Source organism: Nelumbo lutea, chromosome 2 (genome assembly GCF_056320005.1).
Source record: "Nelumbo lutea isolate HS-2025 chromosome 2, American lotus-T2T, whole genome shotgun sequence".
NCBI classification, from domain to species: Eukaryota; Viridiplantae; Streptophyta; class Magnoliopsida; order Proteales; family Nelumbonaceae; genus Nelumbo; species Nelumbo lutea.
Genome location: NC_142685.1, coordinates 61640744 through 61659235, shown reverse-complemented (window position 1 = coordinate 61659235; position 18492 = coordinate 61640744). Strand labels below are relative to the sequence as shown.

General features: G+C 31.3%; 1 long non-coding RNA gene across 1 annotated transcript; it reads right to left on the bottom strand.

Moving 5' to 3' along the window:
• Nucleotides 1–11636: 11636 nt before the first annotated feature.
• On the bottom strand, nt 11637–16984 carry LOC148871100 (uncharacterized). Its single transcript, XR_016106958.1, has 4 exons — nt 16802–16984; nt 16376–16700; nt 16215–16254; nt 11637–11748 (listed from the first exon to the last, which is right to left on the bottom strand). It is a non-coding gene; the product is annotated as an uncharacterized LOC148871100 (long non-coding RNA).
• Between the last annotated feature and the right edge of the window lie 1508 nt (nt 16985–18492).

The following is an 18492-nucleotide window of genomic DNA, read 5'->3' as shown; positions in this document are numbered from 1 at the left end:
AGGATTCTCCATCCTTGATGAGGAGTGGTGCCTTGCCCCTAACTCACCCGACATTGAGGAGTGATTACCTTGCCCTGAACCCGTGTGACACTAAGGATGGGGCGAGGATGGGGTAGAGTGTCTTGACTAGGGGTGTCCATGAAAAATCGAATCGAACCGAGAAAACCGAACTGCAAAATGCAGTTAACCGAACCAGTCGGTTCAGAATTTTTGAAAAACCAAAGGACCGGTTCGGTTTTCGGTTAACCTATAAAAAAATCGACGATTAACCAAACCGACCGGTATATATTTATAGGTATATTTTATTTATATTTTTAATATACGTCACATATTTTCTATGTATTTTATATAAGTACATATTCATTATATATAAATATACTTATATTATATTTATAATGATCTATTTACAAATATATTATATATTTTTAAAATATTTATAATATATTATATATCATTTATTATTTATAATAAAATATTATACATATATTTATATAATATATATTATAAATATAAAAAATCGAAAAGCCAAAGAACCGAAGAATCAAATCGGTCAAAAACTGAAACTAGCGGACCGGTTAACCAGTGGTACTGGTTCGGCTTCGATTTGGCAAAATGAAAAACCAGTGCCACCGGTTCAGTTTACAAAAAGGGGCCATGGTTCGGTTAACCAAACCGTGGACACCCCTAGTCTTGACTATGGGGCAGGGAAAGGGATGAGGTGCCCTACCCTGAACCCACCCCGTTGTCATTTCTTAATAATTGTTAATTATTACTGGAATAAATAAAAATGTTAGCTTTTGTAATTTTTTTATTTATTTAAAATTAATCAAAATTTCATTTAAAGAATAAAAATTATTAAAATTACTACAAATTATTAATAAAACTAAGTTTATTAAAAAATATTTGTTCATATTCAATTAATAATAATTATTTTTTATAAATCAACATTAAATGAAAAATAAAATTTTTAAATCTTTTAGATTTTCCCGTGCATCGCATGGGTCCCTACTAGACTTGTTCATGGGTCGAGTAGCCCGATGGCCTGGCTCAGCTCGGCTTGCACCCCGGTCGGGCTTGGTCATGTAATTAGGCCCGTGGGCTTGACCTCGGGCCTAACACAGTAAACCCGACTATGCATCTGGCTGGGCTCGGGATTTGTCAAAAAATCCCAGCACAGCCTGACTCAGCATTATATATTTTATAAAATACATAATATGTATTATATAAGATATATAAATAATGTAATATTTATTGATATATATATATATATATATATATATATATTTGTTTTTTTTATAATCTCTCTCTCTCTCCCTCTCTATTTAGCCACTTCAGCAATAGTAACAGTATGGGTTAAATTCTAGGCTTGGGCCGAGGCCCGGGGTTTGGGCTTTTTATAAGGGTCGGCCTCGGACTCGGGCCTTATATTTTGTATGTATTTGTACTCTTTCCAAACTGAGCCTGAGAAGCATTGGAGATGTGAAATGTTCACACGGTATTTCTGAATGATGGTACATGATAAAAGAAACTTAATAATGAACACTATTGATTGAATCTGTAGCTCTATACATGCCTTCATTTGTAACTTATTTGGACTCACCAGTTAGTAAAGTTTCTAGCTAGTTATTGCAAAAACCTGGAATCCTTGGATTTAATCCCATCTTCAACAAGGTTGGGGATTTGGGGTAGGGTTGTCAATAGACTGGATATTGATCCAATCCGTCCAATCCAGTATGAATTCATTACAGATGGACCAAGTCTAATTCAATCTGTTTAATACTTTGGCCCATTTTGGACCGGTACAATTCAATGCTGGACCATTCAAACTGTTCCAATTGATTTTAATTTTAATTGGGTCAATTAAAATCCACCACAAATGGGCTAGGTCAAATCCAATTCAATAAATACTTTGGACCATTAAGGTTGCATTTGGCATTCCTTATTTTAAGAACTTATCTCCTTTTTACAATAAAAAATTCAGTTTCATAGGGACATTTTAACTGCAAAAAGGAAATACATGGACTGGTTTAATTCAATATGTTTTATTGGTCCATCCAATCCTTTTCAATCAACTTTGATTCAGATGGGTCCAACCCAAATCTGAATCATTGAGACCCCTACTTGGGGGTTTGGGAGAGGGCTATCCTTTATTTATTTTCTTTTTAGGTAGGGAATTTATAACCCATTGGCCTAGCAAATAAAAAAAAATTAAATAATTACATTTAAAACTACAATTTAGGCAGGCCCAATCCAACTTTGTTTCAACCTAACCTAAGCTTTTGCACATATTGGACTTGGGTTGAGGCCTCAAATATCCTAAGCCCAGCTTGACCCAACTCAAACCTATATATATACTAGTGTAAATGCATCCACTATAGACGTGTGATATATGGCATTTAGAGTACTTAATTTTTATCACCTGTGCGGAATTTAAGACAACTATCCACTTTATATGGTATAGATGTATAAATTATAAAATATGTATGCGTGCATTTATTAATGGCATTTGTGCATAATTTTAATTTATTCAACTTTTAAGTTAAATTATATAGCTATGCCAAATGTATAATATAAAATAAAATAAAATATTTTGAAACTAAGACCAATCTGTTCCGGCCTTAACAAGTCCGAATTTAGGCTGAGTTGTAATAGGTTAATCTTAATTCAACTTGATCTCAGATTGGGTTAGGCCTTAGGGTTAGCTTTAGGTTGACCCCAACCCAATCCAATTTGCCGAAATTGCACTCCTAATTGCGTTATGACATGGGGTTACAAGAGAGAGAGAGAGCTAATAAGAGATTAAAAAAAAAAACTAATCTGCCCTAGCCCTGTCCAGTCAAAGTTAACTTGATCCATTGGTCCAAATTTGAACTTCTAATATCAATTCCCATCTCATTGACTTGACATGATATATCCATCTTTAGTTTATGTGCCAAGGTTTTAAAACTATCGTTGACCCACTGTCAGATCATTTAACCCGGCAACCAGCTAGGGTACCGGTTTCATTTCAGTTTCAAACTATTATTTTTCCAAAAACTATTGAATTGACGTGCAATCCATTGACCCGGATAGTTAAACTGTTAATCCATTTAACTTAGACAATAATTTTTGGCTTTTTTTAAATATCATGGATTCATCTATTCAGATTAGACAATTAAATCATTGACCCAAAAACTAGTGGCCAAAGTGGTTTCAGTTTCAAATCAGTTTTTAAAACATTGTCAGTTACAAACCAAGCACGGCCTTAATGAATTAGTAATCTATTCTTTTCGCCTCTTGATTACCCTAATCCATTCTAATTACATAAAAGATTAGGGTTTTTTTTCAGCAATCAAATAGAAGATTTACATTTTATATATAGGTAATAGATACATTTTTTTTGGATTGAGTATTGATGATGTAGGGCTTCTTCACTCGCAAGTTGGAAAATTGGAAAGCAACAAAGTTTTCAAATTTCTAAATTTTCGGCCAACTACTAGTGGTAATCGGATAAGATAAAAACACGGTTTAATTAGTCAGAGTGGCCACTCCGGCATGATCATTTCCCCTCTAAATTTCAGGGTTTTGACGCTAAAAAAGTTGCTTCGAATCTAAATTTGGGCCATATAAACATCAACATATCTTGGACTTTTGAGTGAGCAAATTTGACGCTGATAGCGTCAGGCCCACAATAACTTTATCAAGAGTCAGTATCTTGGACTTCCCGGCCCACATTTCTTAGCAACCACAACTCATGTACGTCGGGCTTATAGGAGTGCTGGCACCAATGGCCCATAAAGTCCACAAATTAGGTGGGCTCAGGAATGCAACATCACAAAGCTACAAGTGAAACATTTACAGCCTGGTGTATCTTGTGATTACGAAAGCGGAGAGCATTGTGTATCTTAGGTTGTGTTTGGTTTAAAGGAAAAAATAGGGAAAGGAAAGGAAAGGTAAGAAAACTTTTACAAACCTTATATAGGTTTTCCTACTTTTCCTTTTCTTTTTCTTCAAACCAAATATAGCTTCGGAGAAGATGGAAACATCTTTCAGCATTAATTTCAGGGGTGGAGCCAAGTTATTGGGTGGGCGGCCTAAGAAAATTTTCTTTCTTTCTTTTTATCTTTTTAATAAGACAGAGATAAATGTTATTAAAAGAGAAAACAACAGGTTGGGGTAATGCTTGCCCGCTCCAAATGTTACTTGGTGGGGACGGAGTCACATTAATACTTGATTTCAATCCTGACATAATTCAATTTGTTGGAACCCCTATTCTAACTTTAACATAATTTATTATTATTTATTCTATGTTGATCCTATGCTTGGATTGAATTTTCAAGTTGAGTTCGAATTGGATTGACTTATTTTGTAGGATCGGACTGGATAATTAGACCATGATTCAAAGTATGGAAAAACCTCTATATATTTGGCAGAAACATGTGTATTAGACACCCAATGATACGATACAACACACTTGATACGAGGTATATTGCATCAATACTTTGAACTTTGGATTGGACAATACCTTAATCTTATCAGCCTAATCCGAAATTATATGGAGTTCATGTTTTTTAACCCTAACCTCTGGATTGGATAATACTTTCCATGGAAAAAAAAAGTACTTCCCTTGGCTAGCATAAAAAAATTCACCTGGTCTCCGCCCTCCACTTTCTCCTCATCTCTTAAACCCCCAAGAAAAAAAATGGTTCTACCACTGATTAAAGTGCTATTTGGCAAGTTTTTTTGAGAAAATCTTCTAACAGTTTAGATGGCTAAAAGATGTAATGGCATTTTGGTGTCTTGTCTTTAAATATTTAGACCGTTTGATAAGTATCCTACTCCACCCTTATCTAAATTTATTGTCAAAGAAATCATATTGATGTTCAATTGGCAATTTGCAATCTACAGCTCAAGAATTTGATAAAAAAACAAAAACAAAAACAAAAACAAAATGGAATCCCACTTCACTCTCCCCATGGCCATCCTCTTCTTAAGATTGCCCGAGAGAAATATAAAATAAATAAATAAATAAATAAAAAGGGTGATAGAAAAACTTCAATGCGACATGGGAATCTATTTAATAAAATACAAATAAAAAAAATCATCCCAACACTTAATTGTATATAAAAATTGACTATTGACACTCTTGAGGGATGCTAGGGCTGCCTCATCATACTCCAGAGGGAAAAGGGAAAACAATTTCCAAGGGGGAAATATATAAAATTGATATTACAAGTCAATGTCAATATTCAATTCATTAATATAATGCTCTTAATGGGAGAGGAGTTACCACTTGCCCACTTAGCATGAACTCCAAACAGTAAAAAAATGTACTAATTGAACTATAATAGCCATGTGCCTCACAAACTTAATAGTATAAACTATTAGATCAGATGAGAAGGTCTAAATCAGTGATTTCGGGATCTAAGATTGGTGGGTCCTTGGAATAAGAGCTTATTTTTATTTTCATATCTGAATTTAATAGTTCCTTCTAAAATCTGATTAAACCATCTTATTTGATCAAGATGGCTATTGCATTTTTTTCTATTAAAACATAAAGCATTGAGGGTGTTCTTGTTGTTTTATAAATACTAGTTGAGTAGCAAGTGTGAGAGGAGAGAAAATAGATAAATAGAGAGACAAAAATAATTAAAATGGACAAATTTTAGACAGTGGTTTGAGCATTATAAGGTTGACACGTGAGCAAGAGATAAGGTAGAATGTCAAATTATATAAATAGGAAGGATATTATCAGTATTTAAAAAATTGAACATCAATGAAATTGGGATACTAAGGACCCAATAACTGAGATGGTCACATGGAGATAGAGTCCCTCCATATGTGGAGGCGTGGGATCAAACTTCTAGTATACACGGGAGATGTTTCCAATACACGGCGTACTGTGTTGTGAATAGATGTGGGTAGAGTTTTTGTAGATTGGAGATCTGGAATCATGTTTAACTATAGGCTTTTCGTGATAGTCAGTAATCTCATGCACACAACCTGCTTTGAACCCCGATGAAGCAGAAAAAGACCCTCTCCTCCTCTCCTAGAAAAATTAAAATTAGGACATAAAATTCTCTCTTTTTTTATATAACTTACAAAAAAGGATAAATTGCTGAAACCTACCCTGAAGTTTTTGGTTGTTGCTGAAACTTTTCTTAAAACATGGTAATTGCAATAACCTGACATAGTTGCAAGTAGACCTTCTTTGGTAGATTTTTCTAAGAAAATACATTAAAATGTCTAAAATACCCCTAACCCTTCCAATATCTTTTCAGAAATTGATTTATTTTTCAAGTTTGTCCTTCATATCAATCACTCTAAGGTAAAGTTAGAACTTTAAATTCTCTTTGTTTTTGTTGTTTATGAAGTTTGTATTGTTTTTTCCCATAGAAGCCAACCTCAATAGTAACTATAAGGGTATTTTGAATATTTTCAAACCCTTTTTAGAAGATTCTACCGGTGGGGGTCTACTTGCAACTGTATTAGAAAGTTCATGGGAGATGATTGCAATTACTAAATTTCAGGGGAGGTTTCAGCAATTTACCCTAAAAAACTCGGGTAAAAGACTTAAACCTCTCCATAAAAATTAATACCTCCCAAGACTTAAACCTCTCCTTAAAACTAATGCCTCCCTTCTAATTTCTAATAGGACTTATACCTCCCCTGTTAGAATAAGATTACATTAAATTTCACAAAAACAATAAAAGACCCTTTTATCCCTCATTATTCTTTAAATTTGTATCACGACTAATATGGTGAAACACTATAGAACACAGTAATAAGAGATTTAGATACAAGTGTAAATCGGGTTGTGCCACCCATGGCCCAACATGTCAAGACGGCATGTAGGCCGTGCCAGGACAAGAATGATGCTCCGGGCCGTGTTAGGCCTGGGGTTCCAGGTCCATGGGCCGATACGACACGACCCATAGGCCTGTAGCAAGCCATGCTTGGTTTGCCTGATGAAGCTTTTGGGGGGATTTTTTACAAAATACCCCCAACAGTTATAAACAACTATATAGAGGGTATTTATGTATTTTGCTTTTGAGGGGAGAAAGAATGATAAAAATACCCCCCAATAGCTATATAATAGATAGTTTAGGGGCATTTTTGGTAAAGTGATAAATAATTTTACATACCAAAATACCCCTCCTAACAACTAAAAAACAACTAGTTTTTAGGGTATTTTGGGCAATAAAATTATTTTCAATTCCTATAAATAGCCCTATCCTCCACCGTGATACTATACTTGATGTTTCACCTGAAGAAGATGATCAAAGTCAATAACAATAGGAGAAAATGATGAAGTCAATATTTTTTGTATACTCAATAGTTGTATAGCATTTTTTCAAATTATTGTAAATTTTGTTTCAAATTTATTTAATCTATTTGATATTTTTAATAACATAATTTTTTATTTTCAATTTGTAACTATATTGTATTTTTATATTTTATTAATTTATTCCATTTTATAATTTTCATATTTCATTCATCCAACCATTGTATGATTTGTATCATTCAAATTTAAATGAAATAAAATTCCTATTTTTCTTTTAATTTGTTATTCACTTTGAATCTTTGTCTCTTTGACTTCTTATTTGGTTAAGTATTTTTTCATTTCTTTGTAAGATTTCTTATTTTTTCAAATAGTTCCCAAAGGAAAGTTAAATATTTTAGTTTTACTTAGCAAAGAAATAAAAAAATAAAAAATGTCAAAAAATAAGAAAAAAAAAAAGTTTGGCTCAGTTCGGCCTATGCCCAAGGCCTGGCTTATGGCCCAGCCCGGCATGGCCTGCAACTTGCCCGACTTAGAACCATGGCACGACATGGGCCCACACGAGTTTGGACTGTGGGTCGTGCCAGGCCGACCCCCCAAATTATCCTTGGGGAGGATGGAATAGCCAGTATGGCCTGTGGGCCGACACGACACAACTTGCACTTTGCGTGGGCCACAAGCGGGCCATGTCCCATTTTACACCTCTAGATTTAGAATCACAAAAAAAAGGACAATTCAACCATGAATATGAATATTCTAGCTTTGTTCTGTATGAACCTAATAACAATCTAATTTTTGCTAGTCACGTTTTTGGGTATGAGACTAACACACTAATAATAGAGCAATGGGCGATAATTAACAGAATTGGGTTTTAGGAAAAAAATAACTCCTACATCTAATTTTTGCTAGTCAGACCAAAGCCCCCTACAGTCAGACATGTGGCCCATCTACATTCAAACCTCTTGTCATTCCAAAGATTTAAACAAAATGGACATGTGTCAAATTCTGATTAGTGGTAGTTCAATAAAAGAGCCCACTAACATGCAGAGTGGAGCCCACCAACATGCAGAGTTTGAGAAGTGGGAAGCTCCCACATTCAATCCTTTCTTAAAAAAAGGAAACTATGCTATTAATTAATATTAACTACTAAATTAATTAATTAATTATAGCTATTGATTACTAATATTAATTACTATTAACTACTTCTGATTAATTAATTGCAACTATTAATTACTAATAATAATTACTGTTAATTATTAATTAATTACTGCTAAGTACTTTTAATTAATTAAATCCAGTTATTAATTACTAATAATAAGGGGAAATATTAAAAAATATTAACAGAAATAATTACAGAAAATTAATATTGTTAATTTTAATTCATATCTATGCATAGGCTTACTTCTGAATCATGAGTGCCTACACTACTAAACATCTTCAATGATTGGTGAAGGAGAAAATAGCAGTAACTTCTAAAGAGAATGGCCCATAATGAAATGTTGCATTTATCGATAACAATGAGAGTTAATTTCCATTCAACATACCCTCAAAGATAGCAACTACACCCTTTATGAAGTTTTCACTCAAACCCCTACTTTGATTCAATTTGAAGAGTGTTAAAGATGGAAAGAGAATACAATAAAATTAATCAATTATACCTTCAAACACTTATTTTATTTTGATGACTAGGGAGGGACGGTACGATGCATGGGATGGGGCACCCCTTCTTGTCTCTCACCCCCGTAAGTCAAGACACTCTACTCCATCCTCACCTGGCCCCAGTGGCGAGGTGGGTTCAAGGCGGGGCATCCATTTTCCATCAGGGATAGGGAATCCCCAAAATTTCCCCACCCTGAGTAGGGGTGCAACTTGGGTGGGCCCAACCCAAGCCTAAACCGGCCCAACCTAGATTTTTGCATGGGCTGGCCTTGGATTTTTTGTCCTCGAACTGGGCTCGAGCCCAAGAAGTTGGGCTTTTTTATTTTTCGGGTTAGGCTCAGGCCTATTCCTTAGGTAGCCTAAACCCAGCCCGAGCCCGACCCAATTATATCCATTTATACATATATATGTGTATATATGTAAATGTTGCATACATATTTACATATATATACATACATATAACATTTTTATAGATATTTTGCATACATATTTGCATAAATACATTTATATATGTATAATTTTAGAGTGGGTTCATTGACCAATCTGAGCACGGCCCGGGCCCGAGCCCAACCTGAGTGCATCAAATTATAGGGCGGGTTGGGACCGGGTTGGAAAAATTGGGCTTGACCTCGGGATAGGGTCAGGCTCGGGCCTTAAGCCCAAATTTTAAGGTCAGGCCTGGGTTGACCATAAACCCGGCCCAACCCGCCCGACTTACACCTCTAACCCTAAGGCAACCACCTAAAAAATTCTAATTTATAGATATTCTACAAATAGGATTATGAGAATTTTAGGGTATTTTAGGAATTGGATTATGACGATTTGAGGTTATTTTATAAATGAAATTATGGGATCCTAGGATTATAAGAATATATATGAGAAAAACTTAGAGATATTTTAAAAATCAATACTAAATCTATGAATATTTTACTAATTTACCATTGGGTTTGGGGAATTATATACAAACCCCATCCCTAATTTGGGGCAAAAATATTTCCCCTATCCTCACCCCGTCTCTACCCTATTCCCATTTAAGATTTGAGAAAACTTGCCCCATTCAGGGTAGGGCAGAGTAGGGCCCCGGTTTTACAGGAAAAATTGCCATCCCTACAATTCTAATAATTTTCTATAACTAATTAACTAATAGTAAATTAAATAACAATAAGTTACAATGTTTTATGATAATTTCCAAAAAATTAATGAAATTTCTATTGATTAGTATTAATGTATAGTAAATTAATTATTTACAATAATAATAAATTAATACAAATTATTTACTTTTAAGCCTAAATTATTTACTATTAATCAAAGTAAATGTAATTATAGTAAATTAATGTAATTATGATAAATTATATTATTTTTAATTAAAAGTAAACCATTTGTTGTTAATTAATGTAAATTCAAGTATGATCAAAGTGGATGGACTTAATAATTTTCCTAAGTTATTTAATAATTATTTATCGAAATAACAATAATAATGAATTTTTACTTAAATAATTATGAAACAATTTCTGATAGACTAATTTCCTAATTTATTTTTTCTAATTTTTTTAATAATTATTTAGTTGAATAATAATTACAGATTATTATTTAAATAGTTTTTTAGAATACTTTTTATAGATTAATTTCTTAATTTTTTTAATTACTTATTTAAAAAATAATTATGGATTATTAGTTAAAGAGTTTTCCTAAATTATTTTGTAATTGTTAACTATAATTATTGACTTTATAGAAATTAGTAAATTGCGCTAATTAGTAATATCTTTTATCAATAAATTGTTGTAAGAATTTAATGGAATTTGATTAAATGACAATGATTAATGTAAATTACGCTAAATGTTGAAGTTTTTAACATTTATTAATAACAAAAATTTATTAAATAATGGTTTGTTTATTAATTTTTGATAGATTATTAAATTATTTAGTATTTGTTAAATAATGGATTATTTCTGAAATAATTATTTTATAATTTTTTTGTAGAATATTTGGCAGAAATTTTTAATGATTTTCATAAATAATGGATTATTTAAGAATAGATTATTTAACAATAATGGAAGATGCCATGAATATATAGAAAACATTGAATTCCCCTTATTCCCCTCTCTTTAATTTGCTTTAAATCATGTATGTAGATATAAATATTGTTTGATTTGTAAAACCAAAGTTAATAAATTGTGGCCTTATTTTTATGGGAAAGTGGAGAGAATAGAGGGAAATTAGAGATAGAAGTGAAGGAGTGGAAAAAAAGTATATTGAGCTAATTAATGAGAGAAGTTAGGTTGTTATAGAAAGTGAGACGTGAATTGTGGGGGGAGAGAAGGAAATCCAACGGGAAGGGAGAGGAATAAAGAGAGAGTGCTAAGATGGCAAATTGGGAGTGGTGGGAAGGGGGGAGATGTCGATGAGAATGAGGGTTGAGACAATAGATTCTTTTTGTATATTTATCTTTTTATTTTATTTTATTATGTAATTATGGATCATAATTGGCTCATTTGGTCCAATTGGTTGAACTCTATATCTCATTAAGATAATATTTCTCTTACCAAAACAAATAGTAATAGAAATAAGTTCCAATAAAGCACTTCTCCATTTCTTTAATCAGCGTAAAAAGGATATAAAATGAAGTAGTTGGAGGTTGAAACCATGAAAGAACTTAAAAAGTACAAACTGAAAAGATAAGGATCGAAGTGATGATGGATGATTGATAGTGTCTCCTCCGCGTCTCTCTTTCGTAGAAGTCATCATTGGAAAAAGACAGACATTCTGTGGGTTGGGGATCTCTCCACCTATCTGGCAGCCCACACGCAATTTGCTTAGAATCTGTGAATCTAAAATATTGAAAGTTGAAAGCATATCAGCACTAAGCAATTTTTATACGATTTTTGGAAGAAAAAGAAAGCCAAAAACAACTTTTGCTTTATATACTGCTTCTAGACACCACCTTTAATGCTCTTCAATTATACCTATTTGGAAAGCAGACTTTAAGTAGTCAACTACTCATATTTTAAAAAGCAAATAGTTTGTCTTTTGAATCCAATTACAAGTTATTAAACATGAATGGATGATTAATTTCAGGTTCTATTTGGATAAGTTTTTGCTTTCGCTTTAGGATGTAATGAAAAACAAAAATGAACCAAAAAGTATTTTCATAGTTGGGTAAGAGTTGCTTTTAAAAATATTACAATTTAAAATCAAAATATATACTTTTAACCCCAAAGCAAAAGCCTCAAATGCAACTATAAATAGTGTCTAGATAGAAAAGGCTCATTCATTCCTGTAAATATTCCCCGAGTAATATATAATGGGTGAGGAGAGAAAAAAAATAGGGCTTTTAGGGTCTTCTAGTATTAAACCCAAAATTTAATAGGATGTAAAAATGGACAAATCCTGAAATTTTGATAAAGTTTAGACTTTAGAATTCGATTATGATGCCAGAAAGACATGATACTAGAAAAACTTGTAACCACTCAACCAATATAATAAAAGTTGTGACCTATCAGGTGGTTATTTATCAAATTCGAGGAATTTTGATTGGTCAAAACCCTTTTGGTAATAGTTTTTTTTTTTTTTTCTAAGGCTATGCTTGGTTTGAAAGAAAAGATAGGGAAACCTATACAAGGTTTGTTAAGGTTTCCGTACCTTTCCCTACTTTTTCCTTCAAACCAAACACAGCCTAAAGTTTAGGTTTCCATTTCAACCGGAATAGATAAGCCTGAAATTTAGTTTCATTTGGTAAATCTTAACAAAAATCAAAATTTTGGGATTTTTCCCAAAGTTCTAAACCATGGATGGCCATATATAGGAGACTTGAGACTTGCCCCTTGAGAAGAGAGTAGAGTGGATAGAGTAGAAACACCAAGACCTCCAATAGTTCTTTCAAATGGAAGATTATCCAAAGATCATGGTATTACAATGCCTTGTGCTAGTGGTGATTTCAAAACCGGTTCTGACTGGATAGTTGGACCGAAAAATTGGGAACCAGTTCTATTTCACCCATAAATCATTGATTTGGTCAGTGAATTGTTGATTCGAGTAGTCGAACCGTCAATACGAACAATGGTTTTGACTGTTTTTTTGTTTTTATTATTTTTTTTGTCAGAGTGGGCTGTCCGTTTGGTCCAAATGGTTGGACCTTTCAACCCAAGAATGGGACCTAGAACGGTTCATTGTCCAGTCCAGTTTTAAAAAACTCACATGTCAGGTATAACCCACTTTAAAAATATATACATAAAATATATATTTTTTCAGTTAAATTAATAGTCTTATCTCTAATAAATAACAATAGCTTAATCTCCCATAATTATTAAAAATTTATATAAAAACACACAATTATTGAAAATTTATTGATAATGAAAACTACGATAATTATAGAAATTACAAAAATACAATAAGTACAATGAATTAAATTTAAAATTTTCAATAATAGTAATTTAATCTCCAATAATTATTGAAAGTTTTCTATTAAATGATTTAACAAAATAAATTTATGCATACTTATTGAAAATACATTTATCACAAAAGACAATAAATATTAATTTTAGTATATAAAATTATATAATAAATATAGATTAAGAGTTTAAAATTATTATTAATAAATATTATTTTTTTGAAAGTTATTTTCTTGAATTATTACTTGATATAAGTAAAATTAATTATTTACAATATTATGTAAAAATATTAAATTATTATTAATTTCAATATTATGCTATAATTATTTTTCCACTTTTTAGATTTTTTGTTTAAATTTATTACATAATTTATTTATTTTAACTATTTAAAATCTAGTTATGTTAAATATTTTTTTATTTAAATACCTAAATAATATGTAAAATATTTAAATTTTAAAATATTAATTATTTATTGAATTTAATTTTCCATAAAATCATAATTTATAATATGATTGCATAATTTCATTATTAAATTTGTAATATATTAAATTATTATTAATTTAATTATTTTTCTACTTTGAATAAATTTTTTAAATTTATTACATAATTTTGTTATTTTAACTATTTAAAATATAGTTATGATAAATATTTAGTTATTTAAATATTTAAATAATCTATAAAATATTTACAATTTTTTGTTATTTGAATTTTATTTATTTAAAGATATTACATATTATTAAATATTTAAAAAATTAAATTGATAATCCAAAAAAACATAATTTAAATTCTTAGTACATGATTTTGTGATATATTTTGTAAAAATATAAAATTATTTTTGTGTTTTAAATAAATATTTTAAAGTTATTTTATACTTTTGTTAGAATATTTAAATAATTCATAAATTTTTTAATCCAAACTTTCTTTAGATAGATATAGATAAAAAGTATGGGAGAGGATAAATAGGAATTAGAGATAATTTAGGAGAGAAACTCTCCACTAAATTAGAGATAATTTTGGAGATAAATAGGAATTAGAGATAATTTAGAAGATAAATAGGAATTAGAGATAATTTTGGAGAAAGTGGGGGAGATGGTTTAGGAGAAGAGATTATTTAGGTTATTGGGAAAGTGCATCTCTTTGGTTGTTTTAAACATGACATAGAATTAAAAAAATGAAAAATGAGAAAATAGATAAATTGCTTCTCTCAAAGAAGAGACATATGACATGGAAGGACCAGTTTTAATATATATGATCTTTTCTTTTTTTTCCCTAGCTATCATTGTGAATGAAAATGCTAATACTCGAATTATTCATATAGAAAATGTGGTTAACAGGTTTATGTTGAAAACAGCGTTGACAAATCTGTTGGACAACGTTATGTGGCACTAAAGTTTGAAAAAGCCTATTTTTTACCCTAAAGTCTGAAAATGTATCACTTTAATAAAGTTAATTAAGTAAATTAATTAAGTGTCTAATTAAATGACCCTAATGTATAATTAAGTTTAAATTTACTTAATTAAACATTTAATTAATTAAATCATCCTAAAGTATTTAATTTATTTAATTAAAATTGATTAAATTAAATAAATTACACATATTAAGATCATTATGAAAATTATGCAATTAAATTAAGGGAAATTGTCTAAAACTCATCATGAGTTTTCAGCATTTCTCTTAAATTCACAACTTTTCAAAATGTCTAAAACTCACCATGCCACTAACTTGACGTTAAACAGAATAACAGGTGTTAATATATTACCATTTTAACCTTTATATAAAAAATAAAATATATACAAAATAAATTAACGGGTGTTAATATATTACCATTTTAATATTTAGACATGAAAAAAGGAAAAAGATAAAAAAAATACTTTCAAATATAAAATACATAAAACATAGAAATTACAAAAAATATAAAAAATTAAAAAAATTGCAAACAAAATAAAAAATTATTTTCAAATTATAGAAACTATCGAAATTGAAAAACAAAATTAGAAAATAAGAATTGTAGAAAAAACACAAAAAATTACAGAAAACACAAAAATTGCAAATAAATAACGGAAAATACAAGAAAATTTTTAGATTGTAGAAAATAGAAGAATGTAAGAAAACAGAAATTATAAAAAACAATGGAAATTATAACGAAACACAAAAAAAATCAAAAAACAAGAAAATTGAAAACTCAAAAAGACCATTTTTCCTGTAACTCACCATTCAAGGGTAATTTGGTCATGAAAATTACTATTTATGCTGACATGGACACCTCTGTTAAGAATCATTAACGGTGCACTAACGGAAGGTGGGTTTTGGAAAATAAAAACTTACTAACATGGTGAGTTTTAGACATTTTGAAAAGTTGTGGCGAGTTTAAGAGGAATGTTGAAAACTCATGGTGAGTTTTAGACAATTTTAAGGAAACAAAGTTAATTAATTAAATTAAATAAACAAAACCTAAATAAGTAAATTAAGGTAATTTAAAAACTAACCCAAAATGGAAACCACTTTGGCTACCACTTTTTAGGTCAATAGTTCGGCCATCTAGTCAGAATGGGTCAACCCATGGCATTTTAATAAATAGAATATAATTAAAATTAAAAAAGAGTCAAAAGCAATTATTGGATCAAACAATTTAGGTGCTGTTCGGTACTGTTTTCATCTCGTGGATGGACCATTTTGGTCCATGCCACGGGATGAAAGTAGTGTTCGGTTCATTGTGGACAGGACCGGTTCACACCATCTCGTGAACGAGTCCTGTTCACACCTTAATTTCTCAACAATGGCTTCTTCTCGTGGACTGATTTCTTCCATGGGTTGCCTTTGATAATGTGTTCCACGCACAGTAAAAGAACGAACCACAATGGAAAAAGAACGAACGAGCGAACGACAATCTTGAATTTTCTTCTCACCTGAGCTCTTGTTGAACATCTTGCATATCACCCACTGATTCTGTAAAAGAATGAACGACAACAGAAAAAGAACTTATCAAGGACCACACAATAACATTGTCGATCAACAACGAAAAGCAGAAAAATTGAAAGAAAAGCAGAGGAAGAGCTCTCCACTCTACCTTGGCTGATTTTGGTAGGTTAGACAGAGAGAATTTTCCCTCTAGCCTATATTCGTGCAAGACTGAGTTGGTTTTTTCTCCTTTTGGAGCTCATCCTCTACAGAAAACCAAAGTTTTTTTTTTTTTTCATTTCGACAAGTGCTCTTCCTCTGTAGAAAACCAAAGTTTTCTTCATTCTAACAAGTGTTTTCCCTCTGTAAATCTCCTTATCCTTTCCTGTAGCTTTCCGGTAACCAACTTCAATAGCTCTATTGGTCCTCAAACCAGTTGGGATTTTCTGTCTTTAACGCAGAAGAAGTACCACTCCTTCTCCCCCATTTTTGCTCTCCCTTTATTCAACAAAACACAAATGTTAAAGTTAAAACGTAATTCATATCCAGGAACAAACATAGGAGAGAGAGAGAGAGAAAATCTGTTTCAAAAGACTTGCATGGCATATCCCAAGGTTCACACTTATTCAAGTCCACCTCTCCAATTGCTATAGTATAGAAGCTGCTATCGACCTCCTTCTTGGACAGGTAGTGAGTTATAAGCTCTTCATCTGTGGGGTGGAATCTGAAACTAGGAGGCAAGTCAATTTGCTCTTCTTCCATATTAAGCCCAGAGACATTTTCCATTCATGCTTACAATCTTTTTCTCAGAAGCCACAGAGATTTTTCCCTAGAACTAATATTGGTTTTGGCCCACAAGTACTAATTCTATTTCTTAGAGAAACCCAATTTCCTGAGACCGGGATTGGTGAAGAAACTCTAAATTTTAAATGAATTCAAATTAAGCAGCCCTACTTTTTGTTATTATGCTTGCCTTACAACTAGTATGGGAATACGTGGGTTATTAGTTTGCATAAATCATTAGATGCCGCGCTTATCTTGCAAAATATTTCTCGTATCAATTGTTTAAATATTTTTGTCAATAAAATATTAATTGTCTTAATTCTTTAATTCTTTAATTTTTATATTTTTTAATGTTTTTAATATTTTTTTAAATATTTAATATATTTTTAATTATTTTACTATTGTTTTATAAAATAATGATTTTTTTGTTAATTTTAATTCATTGATGCATTTTTTTAATTATTTATTATACAAAATGCAAAAATTACATATTTATGATTAATTATGTATATCATTCATTCCATGTACATGAGATACATGGAATCAAAAAAGTGTGGTGTGGATTGGTCCACACCACAATACAAAATGCCACCATGGGTGTGAACTGGTCCTGTCCACACAGTTTGTCCATAGTTCAAAACAGCTGTGGACTGTGGTGTATTGTGGATTAGTCCCTGCCATAGGGTGTGGTGTGGACCAGTCCATACCCACCAATTTCTCATCTACACTATAAAATAATCCCTTAGCAATTCAACCATATGGGATAGTGGCTTGTTAACCAAATTAATGTTTTTTTTTTTTGAAAAACTTCCGAGCCAAGTATAAAATGGAATTGGGTAATTGACCAATTCTTAAGTCGAATGGGTCAATTGCCTAAGTATAAAATGGAAGTAGACAATTAACCAATTCCTGGGTCAAATAGTTTAATCGCCCAAAAATTTTAACTTGGTCAACAAATTGCTAACCCAAATGGTTGACATGCTAAACTATTCGATTCAATGGTTGGCTTTGAAATTGGTGGGCAAAGTGGTTCCGTTTTAGTTTTTAAATTATTATTTAATTGGCTTAATTTACTTATTTAAATCGATTAGCTTTATTTATTAAATTTAACTAATTAATTTTGTTTCTTTAATTAATTTATTTAATTACTTAATTTTTTAATTAACTTAATTTAATTAAGTAAATTAAATACTTTAGGTCATTTAATTCAAACATGAAGTAATTTACTTAATTAAAGTAGCCCATTTTCAAGCTTTGGGATGGAATTTCAAACTTTAAGTAGTGCCACATAAACATTGTACAAGTCCAACGGATCTGTTAAGGCTGTTTAATCCAATATGATGGGACCCATCCCAGTCAAATAGAGGAATCGAGTGCCCACAGGTTCCATTCATCAAAGAAGGAGAACTAGAGGTGTAAATTGGGCTGTGCCGCCCATCATTGCCCTGCCTGAATTTGGGTCAGTTTGGCATGGCATAGCATGATGGCATGCGGGTTGTGTTG